Here is an 11343-nt window from a genome sequence, read left to right as displayed (position 1 = left end):
GTTCTTCCTCAACACGTCTATGCTGATGCATGCTTCCACTATTGCTCATATCCTACATGTCTGGAATCTAGAGCCACATCCACATTCCCAGACAGGGTGGATTCAATGGTGGAATGGTGCCATTATCAGAACCACTCATTTTATGCACATCTATGGATGATAGTTGGCGATTTTTAGAAGGTGATCTTATGAATCCACTACTTCTGTGCCCAAAAAAGCTTCTGAGGCTCTCACCCTTAATCCTTTTGATGTTGATTTGCAAATTCAACTTGCCAAACTTTGCCATGACAAATAGGTTGTGGATAATTATGTCGCTTGGGGGGCCCAAATCAAAGCTCGCCTCCATTGGTTGGAGGTTGGTGATAAAGCTCCGAAGAAGTCCTTCTAGGCTCTTTGAGCCTATCATACCAATTTCGGGATTAAAAAAATCAAACAAGGCACTTTTGTTCTCTCCAGTCTCCTTGGCATCTTGCAAGCATTTTTTCATCACTATGAGAACATTTTTGCTTCGTAAGGAAATTCAGTTGCTTAGGAGGAAGCTCTCAAAAAGTGTATTTATGTTACTCGAAACTGCCTAGCAGTTGACCAATGTGCTTTCTATGAGCAATTTCTTACCCTCTGAGACCTTAAAGAGGCAATTTTCTCCATGGAAAATGATAAGTACGTTAGGTGTGATGGGTTCCCTTGTGAATTTTACAAACACCCTAGGAATATATTGGTCCTGATCAACACAAAGTTTATCTTGAAGCCTATCGTTCTAAAAGTCTAGGAGCTATTATCAACAAAGGAATCATTAAATTCATACCTAAAGCTGGAGATCCATAGGATATTTGCAATTGGTAGCCCATTACCCTTCTGAATGTGTCATATAAGATTATTGCTAAGGCAATTTCTCTCAAAATTTGCCACCTCCTGCCTTTAATTATGCGGCCTGAGCAAACTGGCTTTATCAAGTCTAGATATATTCTTAACAACATTATTGTTGTCTGGGAAGGAATGGAGTGGGCTCACAAGTCCAAGTAGCTGGCTATTTTTTTGAAAATAGATTTTGCAAAAGCCTATGACCAAATTGAATGGCCTTTCATTTTGGCTATGCTCCGAGCTCTTGGTTTTGGTCCCAATTTTCTCCAGTCTGTGGAGATGCTCTTTGGAGATGTTAATGCTTGCATTACCATCAATAACTCACAATTTGATGCCTTTGGGCTTTTTGATTCCATCAGGCAAGGTTGCCCTTTGGCTTCAGCGCTTTATGTTCTTCTTGCTGAAGGGTTTGGCTATTTGCTAGCCCACTTTGTGTCTTCAAGTTTGGTTTGTGGCAATTCTTTGCCAGAATCCTCTTCCTAGTTGGTCATTGGTCATTTTGCCGATGATTCCTTTCTCACTCTTTTGGAGGATGAAGAAAACATCAATAATGCCTTGACACTTTTTGTCAAGCCTTTGCCTCTGCTATTCAATGGCATAGAACGTTCTATTACCATTAGTCTTTTTTGCCAGCCCCACCTTGGTTGAACCAATTTGAATGGAAATGGATCACTCATGGGGAGATCTTCCACTTTCTAGGCATTCGTTTTGCCTTTCAAGTATCGCCAATGGATCTATGTAACGTAGTGCTTACCAAGATTAGTAAGAAGCTAGGTTATTAGCTTATGAAACTGCTTTCCTCTTGCAGGCAAATTCCAGATTTTCTTGAAAGTCCTTGCAGCTACGCGTGTCTACTATTCTTCTTGTTGGGCTCCTTCAAAAACCTCCTATCAAAAATTAGAGAGATTGCTCCATGATTTTCTCTAGGCCTCTGGCTCTAATCATCATGGCTTTCACAAAGTTGCTTGGGATTTGTGTTGTCTCCCAAAAGAGTTTGGAGGCCTTGGCCTTCTCTCCACATAGAAGCAAGGCCTTGCTCTGTGTGCCAAATGGATTATGCATGCCATCATTGGAGATGAAGCCTGGAAGATTTTGGTTCAGCATTGTATTTCTTCTAGATTTCTCGTCAATAGGCCTGCATGGAAGGGGATTGTCTTTCACACCCTTCTCATCATGTGAGAACCCGTGCTCATACGGGGCTCTTTTGTTATCAAGAGCACATGGAAAGCTTGGAAGCTATCAAGCCTTGGCTTCATTGGTTTGGTGATGAGTTTCATGATGGGCTCTCTTTGAACCAACATAACATTTGGTGGTCTCCCCTGTTTGCCATCTAGGGTATTCCCCTTTCCAAGACTCAAGGTGTTAGTGCTTTGCATTTTTTCAAATGAGGCATCAAGACTCCTAAAGATCTTTTCTCTAGGGTTTCCATGAGTTTTAGATCTTGGGAAGATATGCAAGTCCAACACTGTCTTACCTATTCAGATCGACAGACTTTTGACTTATTGCTTTTTGCAATTTCAGGGCACTTAATTCATAAAGTGGGTATTTAGTCTGTTAGACCTTGGTGGACTGATTGGAAGTGGTATCCTGCCACTCCTTTCACTAGTTATGAACCAAGTCTAGGTTATAAATGGCTTTCTCCCCATCTGCCAATGGTGGATACACTCAATCAAGGATGGCATTTGCAATCTTCTCTTTCTCAATGGAGAAAGCGCTTTGACACTATTTGGAGTGCTATTACAGAACTCAAGATTGCCCATTTTGCTTAGTGCCTGGCTTTTCAAGGTCTTTCCCTTGGGCCTCGGCTCAAGCATATTGGGGTTCTAGGTACTAGGTGTCCATTCTATCGCCAACTAGAGTCCTTCCTACATATTTTTTGGTTTTGTAGACGTGCTCAAAATTATTGGCACTGGATTCATGATTTTTTTAAGCCGTTTCGACCTGAACCCTTTTCTTGGCACATGACTATTTTGGGTGATTCCCTCAAGATCCCTCAAAAATTTACCCAGATTTGGCATAACTTCAAGATGGAGATTTTGTTCACTTTGTGGAAAGATAGAAATGTTGTTTTTTTCACTCACAATTTTCTTGATATTAATATTGCTATGTACACTAAAGCATGCATTTGTAATAATGTAATGATGCAAATTCAAGTGCAAGCAAACAAGGTGGCCTTAGAGGTGTCCCACCTTCAAGAGCTTCTCAATCACTGGGGCAATGCAACTTGTACTGTTGCAAGGGTACCTCCATATGCCTTGGTTGATACCTCAATGCCTAGAGGTCACCGCCAGAGGTGCAACTCTTCAAGTCGTCGCTTGCACACTCCGCGTTCCTAGGCTTCCCGCCACCACTCTCCGAGCAGTGGTGATGATGGATGGAGGAGCCGCTTGGTTTCCCTGCCCCGTGGTGGCACTTGCTAGTCCCTGGCTCCTCCTCCTGGCACTCGGTGAGTGGTTTCTAGGAAATGACATTTTCACCTGGAACTGGCTATTTCACCTCCACGGCCTAATATGAAGGATGTTGACCAAGCCACTAATGTTGTTGATGTTATTGTTGATGGCTAGATTGTTCCCAGTCCGCCTCCCAATCCCAGGGATGATTGAGGATTTCATGATAGAGATGGGCCACCTCCTTTAGCAGGCACTGCTTAAGCCCCCTGAGGGTGGCTTTATATGTTTTTTTTAATGAATAGTTAATGTTTTCGGCTTCGGCTGTGTGATCTCTCGTGGGGTGATCTTGTATCCTCCGACCCTTTTTTGTGTATTATAATCTTAGTATATTATTTTTTAATAAAAAAAGACTATTCATCAAAAAAAAAATTAAAAAAATAATAATATGCATTAAATACATGCATAAATATACCTACCATTTATCATGTGGCCAAACTACGAATACACCGAATACGCATGTGGAGAGTAGTCGTACAAAATTGAGATTGTCTGCTTTCATGTTTAAGGAGGTTTTGCTCAGTCTGCTTGTCATCATTGAGTAGCAAACCTCTGCCATAGCAAAGGTATGATGACAATTTTCTTTCAATGAATTTTTCAGGAGTATTCATCCATGTGATTTTTCTTATCTTGCACGATTAGCATCAATAAATTTTAAGGCATGGAGTTTTGACAATAATCAAAACGTTGCCATCCTCCTTTATGTATGTTGGATGCTCTCAACTGTTTGTTTAGTTGTGAATGCTGGCACTTCTTGACAGATTACCTTCGAAGGTTTTCATTAACCAGAAACGTGCTTCAAATGCTCCACTCACAATCATAAAATGCCATTGACATCCACTACAGAAAGTCAGCTGAAGGTAGTGCTGCACAATCTGCTTACTACACACAACCCCCCTGAAGACTACTCTACATACCTTCAATTATTGAAGACATGTATTGTCAAGAATGCGCTTGCACAAGGGAAAAAAGTCCACTCTTTCATCGCTCACAGACGATTTGCATTTTCTACAAGCGCAGCTTTTTTTCACAAGCTTATTTACATGTATGTCAAATGCGGAAGTTTGGTTGATGCCCGTAAAGTGTTTGATCACATGAAAGAACGAGACCTCGTCGCATGGAATACAATTATTGCAGCGTACAGAAGACATGGATATGTTGAAGAGGCAGTCACACTCTTTCATCATATGGAACAAACGGGACTTAAAGCAGATCGGTACACATTTGCCAGTGTACTTCCAGCCTGTGCCAAAATGGGAGCTTTGGAACAGGGTATCAACATCCATAGAAGCATAAAGGATAGAGGACTTCTGTCAGATGTTGTTGTTGCAACTGCCCTTGTAGACATGTATGCAAAATGCGGCAGCATAGAAAAGGCACGTGAACTGTTTGACAGTATGCCTGTTAGAGATATGTTATCATGGACAGCAATGATTGCAGGATATGCACAGAATGGTGGAAACATAGACAAGGCACGCGAACTGTTCGACAGAATGCCTCAAAGAGACGTGTTCTCGTGGACAGCAATGATAACATGCTATACACAGAATGGATTTGTTGAAAAGGCTTTAGAAACTTTTCACCAAATGCAATTGGCAGGTGTAAAACCAGACTCCACAACCATTGCCAGCATCCTTCCTGCCTATGCCAAAATGGGAGCTTTGGAACAGGGTGTGGACATCCATCGAAGTATTAAGGGTGGAGGAATTTCGTTAGATATTGTTGTTGCAACTTCCCTAGTAGACATGTATGCAAAATGTGGAAGCATAGACAAGGCACGTGAGCTGTTTGATAGAATGCCTCAAAAAGATGTGTTTTTATGGACTGCAATGATTGCAGGCTATTTGCAAAATGGATTTGTTAAAAAGGTGCTAGAAACTTTCAAGCAAATGCAGTCGGCAGGGTTAAAGCCAAATGCCATTACCTTTGTCAGCGTCCTCCCCGCCTGTGCCAAAATGGGAGCTTTGGAACAGGGTATCAACATCCATCGAAGTATAATGGAAAATGGATTTTTGCAAAATCGAATAATTGGAAATGCTCTGGTAAACATGTATGCAAAATGTGGCAGCATAGACAAAGCATGTGCAGTTTTTGACAGAATGTCTCAAAGAGATGTTATCTCATGGAATGTAATGATTGCAGGATATGCACAAAATGGATATGTTAAAAAGGCTTTAGAAAGTTTCAAACAAATGCAATTGGTAGCTGTAAAGCCAAATTCCACTACCTTTGCCAGCATCCTTCCTGCCTGTGCGAAAATGGGAGCTTTAGAACAGGGCATGGACATCCATAGAAGCATAATGGAAGGGGGGTTTTCCTTGGATATTATAGTTGGGAATGCTCTGGTTGACATGTATGCAAAATGCGGAAGCATAAATAATGCATGTAAACTGTTTGACATAATGCCTCAAAGGGATGTCATCTCATGGACTGCAATGGTTGCAGGACATGCACAAAATGGATTTGTTGAAAAGGCTTTAGAGACCTTTGAACAAATGCAAATGGCAGGCATAAAGCCAAATTCCACAACCTTTGCTTGTGTTCTATCTGCATGTAGCCATGCAGGTTTAGTGGATGAGGGCTGTACCTACTTCAATCATATAAGTAACACTTATTGCATTACACCTAACATTGATTATTATACATGCATGGTTGACCTTCTTGCCCGTGCTGGCTATCTTGAGGACACCCTAAACTTTATTATAAAGATGCCATTTAAACCTGTGGCAGCTGTGTGGATGTGTTTTCTTGGTGCCTGTAGATTAAATATGAATGTAGGCTTAGGTGTATTTACGGCGATGCTGCTTTTTTATTTGGATCCTGAAAATTCTGCGACTTATGTTCTTCTCTCAAACATCTATGCTGAAGTGGGTAGGTGGGGTGAGGCTCAAATGGTAAGGCAATTGATGAAAGATAGTGGAATTAAGAAGATCCCTGGATGTAGTTGGATTGAAGGACAAGAAATGGTGCATGCTTTTTGTGTGGGAGATATATCACATCCCCAAACATGTGAGATTTATCCAAAATCGGAGAAAGTGCCTTTGGAGATGAAGACAGCCGGGCATTTTTCTGATTCAAGACATGTACTCGATAATGTGGAAGAGAGGCAAAAAGAATTTTCTCTTCTGCCATAGTGTAAAGTTGGCAATTGCATTTGGTTTGCTAAATGCATTCCCAGGAACAACTATTATTAGAGGAGTTAAGAACATTATGGTATGTATCTGTTAATTGCTACACTGCAAGGAAATTTGTCTCATGAATATTGGGGGTTTCTTGCAAGAGATTCAAAACATTTCCATCATTTTAAGCAAGGAGAATGATCTTTCGTGGATTATTGGAAAATGCTAAATGAATCAATCTGAAGAATAGGTTCGCACCATAATATGTGACGTGTCAGAGCTGCAGAGAAGTATGTTCAGTTGCTAGATTTTTTTTGTTTTATTTTGTTGTAAGTATTTGACGATGTAGAGCTTGCTGCTGCTGTCATAAAATTGAAGGGATGAAATGCAATGTAGATCACTGTTTATAAACACCATAGGGTATCTGTTAAAGATTTATTTTATAATAACTTTAAGCATTTTATATAAAATTACACGTTCTAGATTCAATATGTATTTTTTATAAATGAATGGAAATCTTGTCTTATTAGATAATATTATTTCGCATCTCCTTGCTTGGTGAGATAACAAATAGATTTGTGAATCACAGATCTTTTTAATTTAATCTAACTATAATCTCTTTGTTTTCAATTAGAAATGAACTATTATAATCTATATACAAACAAGTGGGACATGACGTGTCTAGTGGTCGAAAAGAATAATCTATCATGTAGATATAGCAAGGCTTCCTCCATACCTGCCAGTGGTGGTGAAAGAGAGTTTTCTATTCGATGGGGTCTCTCCTATCATGAGCTCATCTGTGCACGGAGAGCGTGGATATAGCAGGTGGGATGCATAATTCAGCAGGAACTGTAGCTATGGTTAACATCTGGTCCATCACTTACTACCCAGAGATTTGGACGTTGCCTCATGAAATCCAGCCAGAGAGATTTCTTGAAGAGAAAGTATATATTTTCAGTAATGACTGAGGAAAGTAAATGATCCCATGCTGATATTACCATTCCCCAGTATCATTCCAAAGATAGAATTCAATAAATTGATATACCTTTTCAAGAGGAACACAGTGGTTGTTTCACTGCCACTGTAACAATGTAAATTTCTTAACATTTCATCTATAATGCCAATATCAGTTCCATCCCTGACTAATCTTAATCTGTCTCAATCTGACAGTATTATGCAGAGAGGGCCAGTTGAAGGAGGTGCTGCACATTCTGCCTACAATCCACAGTCCTCCTGTGGACTTTTATGTGTATCTTCAACTATTGCAAATCCCCATTGCCAAGAATCTGCTTTCACAAGGTAAACAAATCCACTCTTTTATCAATCACAAGGGATGTGTATTTAGTACAGGCTTTTTCTTGATATGAACCTTATGAACATGTCTGTCAAATCCAGTAGTTTGGGTTATGCCCGTGAAGTGTTTGAGAAAATGGAAGAAAAGATGTTTCCTCGTGGAATACCATAAGTTCAGCTTACTGAAGATATGGGTACCCTCATGAAGTATTGTCACTGTTTCATCAAATGTAACAAACAGGCATCCAACCCAATTGGTTCATCTTTGCCAGTATACTGTCAGCTCATGCCAAAATAAGATCTCTTCTGGGACACGGTATGGACATCCATTAAAAGACAAGGGAAAAAGGTTTATTGTCAGATGTAGTTTCAAGAGGCCTGGTAAATATGTATCCAAAGTGCAGAAGCATACAAAAGGCATGTTACCTGTTTGATTAAATGCCTCAGAGATATGCTTTCGTGGGTGCAATGATCACAGGATGTGCACAAAATGGTGTGCTTGGCGAGGCTTTGAGGCTTACCTGATATCACCTTGTGGAATACCATTGTTGCAGGATAAGCACAAAATGGTTTTTGTTGACAAGGGCTTGGAGACATTTAAGAAAATGTATTTCGCAGGTGTAAGGCCAAATTCTGCAACTTTTGTTAGCATCCTTCCTTGCTATGCTAAAATGGGAGCTTTAAAGCAGGGTAGGCATATCCATCAAAGTATTGTTGAAAGTGGCTTTTTGTCAGATTTTGTAGTTACAAGTGCCCTGGTAGACATGTATGCCAAAGGTGGAAGCATCCACAAGGTGCATGAACTGTTTGACAAAATACCTCAGAGATACACTCTCATCAAATGTTATGATTGCAGGATATGTACAAAATGAATTTTCTGAAAAGGCTTTGTAGGTTTTTAAACAAATGCAATTGGCATATGCAAAGCCAAACTACACGACCTTTGCCAGTGTCCTCCTAGCCTGTATGCGAATGGGATCTCTAGAGAACAGTATTAATATCCGTCAAACCATAATTGAAAGTGTTTTTTTGTCAGATGTAGTTGCAAGTGCCCAGGTAGATATGTATGCAAAATGTGGAGGCATAAAGAAGGCAAATGGGTTTTGTGAACAAATTTCTCAAAAAGATGTGGTTTAATGGGTTGAAATAATTGCAGGATATAAACAAAATGAGCTTGATGTAAAGGCGTTAGAAACTTTTAGAAATGCATTTAGCTTGTCAAAGCCTGATTCTACAAACTTTTTTAGCATCCTTTCTGCCTGTGCCAAAATGGGAGCTTTAAAACATGGCATGGAAATCCATCAAAGAAGAGTCAAAAGTGGATTATCATCTGATGTTCTATTTGCAAGTGCCCTTGTAGGCAAATGCAAAATGTGGAAGCATAGATAAAGCATCAGAGTTGTTTGAGAAAATGTCTCAAAGAGATGTGTGTTCATGAACTTCAATGATTGCAGGATACACACAAAATAATTTTGTTAAAAAGGTTATTGAAACATTTAGGAAATTGCAAATGGCAGACGTAAAACTGAACTCAACAACTTTTGACAACATCCTCCTATCCTGTACCAAACTGGGAGGTTCAGAGTAAGGTATGAACATTCATCAAAGCATTATTGATTATGGATTTTTGTCACAGGTTGCAGTTGCAAGTTCCCTAGTAGACTTGTATGCAAAATGTGGAAGCATACAGAAGGCATGTGGAGTGTTTAAAAACATACCTCAAAGAGATGGGATCTTGTGGATGGCAGTGATTGCGGGATATGCACAAAATGGGTTTGTTGAGAAGGCCTTGGAAACCTTTAAGAAAATGCAATCAGCAAGTGTAAAGCTAGGCTCCACAACCTTTGTCAACATCCTCCCTGCCTGAGCTAAAATGGGAGCTTTGGATCATGGCGTGAATATCAAAATGTGGAAACATATATGAGGGACATGAACTGTTTGACAAAATACCCCAACAAGATGTCATCTCATGGAATGCCGTGATTGCAGCCACAGGATATGCACAAAATGGATTTTGAGAGGATGCTGTCATACTCTTGAACTAATAAAAAACTCTGGGACATACTGTGACCATGTGAGGTTCACTTGTGTTTTCTTTGCATTCAGCCATGCCAGTTTAGTATATGGCGGCTTTAAAAACTTCAATGGCATGACCAACTCTTATTGCATTATGTCAACAACTGATGCATGCATGGTTGACTTTCTTGGTCATGATGGACACTTTGAGGAAACTCTAAAATTTATCATAAAATGCTGATTAAACCGCCAGTAGCTCTGAGAACATGTTTTCTTGGTGCCTGCAAATCACATAGGAATATTTATAGCCACTTTCCTCTTTTAGCTGGATACTGAGAATGCTGTGACTTATGTTCTTTTGTCAAACATGTATGCAGAAGTTGCAGGCAGGCTGAGGTTCAAATGCAAAGAAGAGTGATGGAAGATAGAGGAATAAAAAAGTTACTTGGATACAGCTGGATTGAAGGAAATAAAATGGTGCAGTCTTTTTGTGCAGGAGATGGATCACATCAACAGACATGGGAAATCTATGTAAAGTTGGAGAATTTGTCTTGGGAGATGAAGGCAGCAGGTATTTTGCAGATTCAAAAAATGTACTTAATGATGCGGAAAAGAATGAGAAAGATTTATTCCTCTGCCACCACAGTGAGAAGTTAGCAATTGTATTTGGTTTATTAAACACACTTCCTGGAACAACCATTAAAGTTTTCAAGTACCTTCGAGTGGGTGTTGAGTGCGAACTAAGTTTATCTCGAAGATTGTTGGAAGAAAAACTGTTGTGGGACATGTAAACTGGTTCCATCATTTCAAGAAAGGACAATGTTCACTTGTAGATTATTGGTGATGCTTAGACATAGATGTACTGTAACAAGGTGCACCATGTCAAACCCACATTGATAGAAAGGGATCAGGCTTTATTTTTCAGTTCCTAAAAATTGGTTTCCTCTAAGGTTGGAGGTATTGACCATGTTGTTGACTTCATTATGCAACATGAATCAATGCTTATAGATACTGATGGGTTATTTTGAAGCTCATTTTTGCTATACCATGGTGGTGGTGCAACATTGATTTGTTCCTCAGGAATTCTGTTGATCTCTGAAGAGGAAAAAGCAAAAGAAGGGGAATCATCTCAAGAAACAAGAAGACAATTCTTTGACAGGAACGTGGGATAGGAATTGGAATCAATACAGTTCTTGGAGATGATGGGAATGGCATCTCTTCATGATAAAATATGCAATAATGCTGTTTTTAATTGCTGATAAGTTGTGAACTTGTCGTCTTGAAATCAGCTGTAAACTGATTATTTATTGGCCCCAATTGCCTGATAGGGACTGACAGCAAAACAAAATTCATTTTGTAAGTTCTACTTGAGCAAAAAAAAAAGAAGCTTTCAAGGTTTTGGAATTTGATTTGCTAGGGCCAAGAGCGATTTTTAGTGGATCTGAAGAGTTTTTTGAAGCAAAATAGATTCACAGGTAAGTTGTCACTATTTTAATTTTAATTTTTTTATCAATTTGTCTTCTCGTTCTTAAATCTAGGTTCTTAAAAACTCTATAACAACACTTCATAAGTGCTCTAAATTATTTTAGAGCATAATAAACAATATT

At 39.4% G+C, this 11343-nt stretch overlaps 1 pseudogene across 1 annotated transcript; it reads left to right on the top strand.

Moving 5' to 3' along the window:
- The first annotated feature begins 3749 nt into the window (after positions 1–3749).
- Positions 3750–11140, top strand: LOC149533353 (pentatricopeptide repeat-containing protein At1g15510, chloroplastic pseudogene; annotated as a pseudogene). Its single transcript, XR_016357221.1, has 3 exons — positions 3750–6717; positions 7062–7726; positions 10114–11140. The product of XR_016357221.1 is annotated as a pentatricopeptide repeat-containing protein At1g15510, chloroplastic pseudogene (transcript).
- The last annotated feature ends 203 nt before the right edge of the window (positions 11141–11343 follow it).

The sequence above is a fragment of the Cupressus sempervirens genome, chromosome 10 (genome assembly GCF_028749045.1).
Source record: "Cupressus sempervirens isolate cs-2001-9-10 chromosome 10, ASM2874904v1, whole genome shotgun sequence".
Taxonomy (NCBI): Eukaryota; Viridiplantae; Streptophyta; class Pinopsida; order Cupressales; family Cupressaceae; genus Cupressus; species Cupressus sempervirens.
Note: the sequence above shows the minus strand (reverse complement) of the source record. Positions and strands in the feature narration are given on the sequence as shown.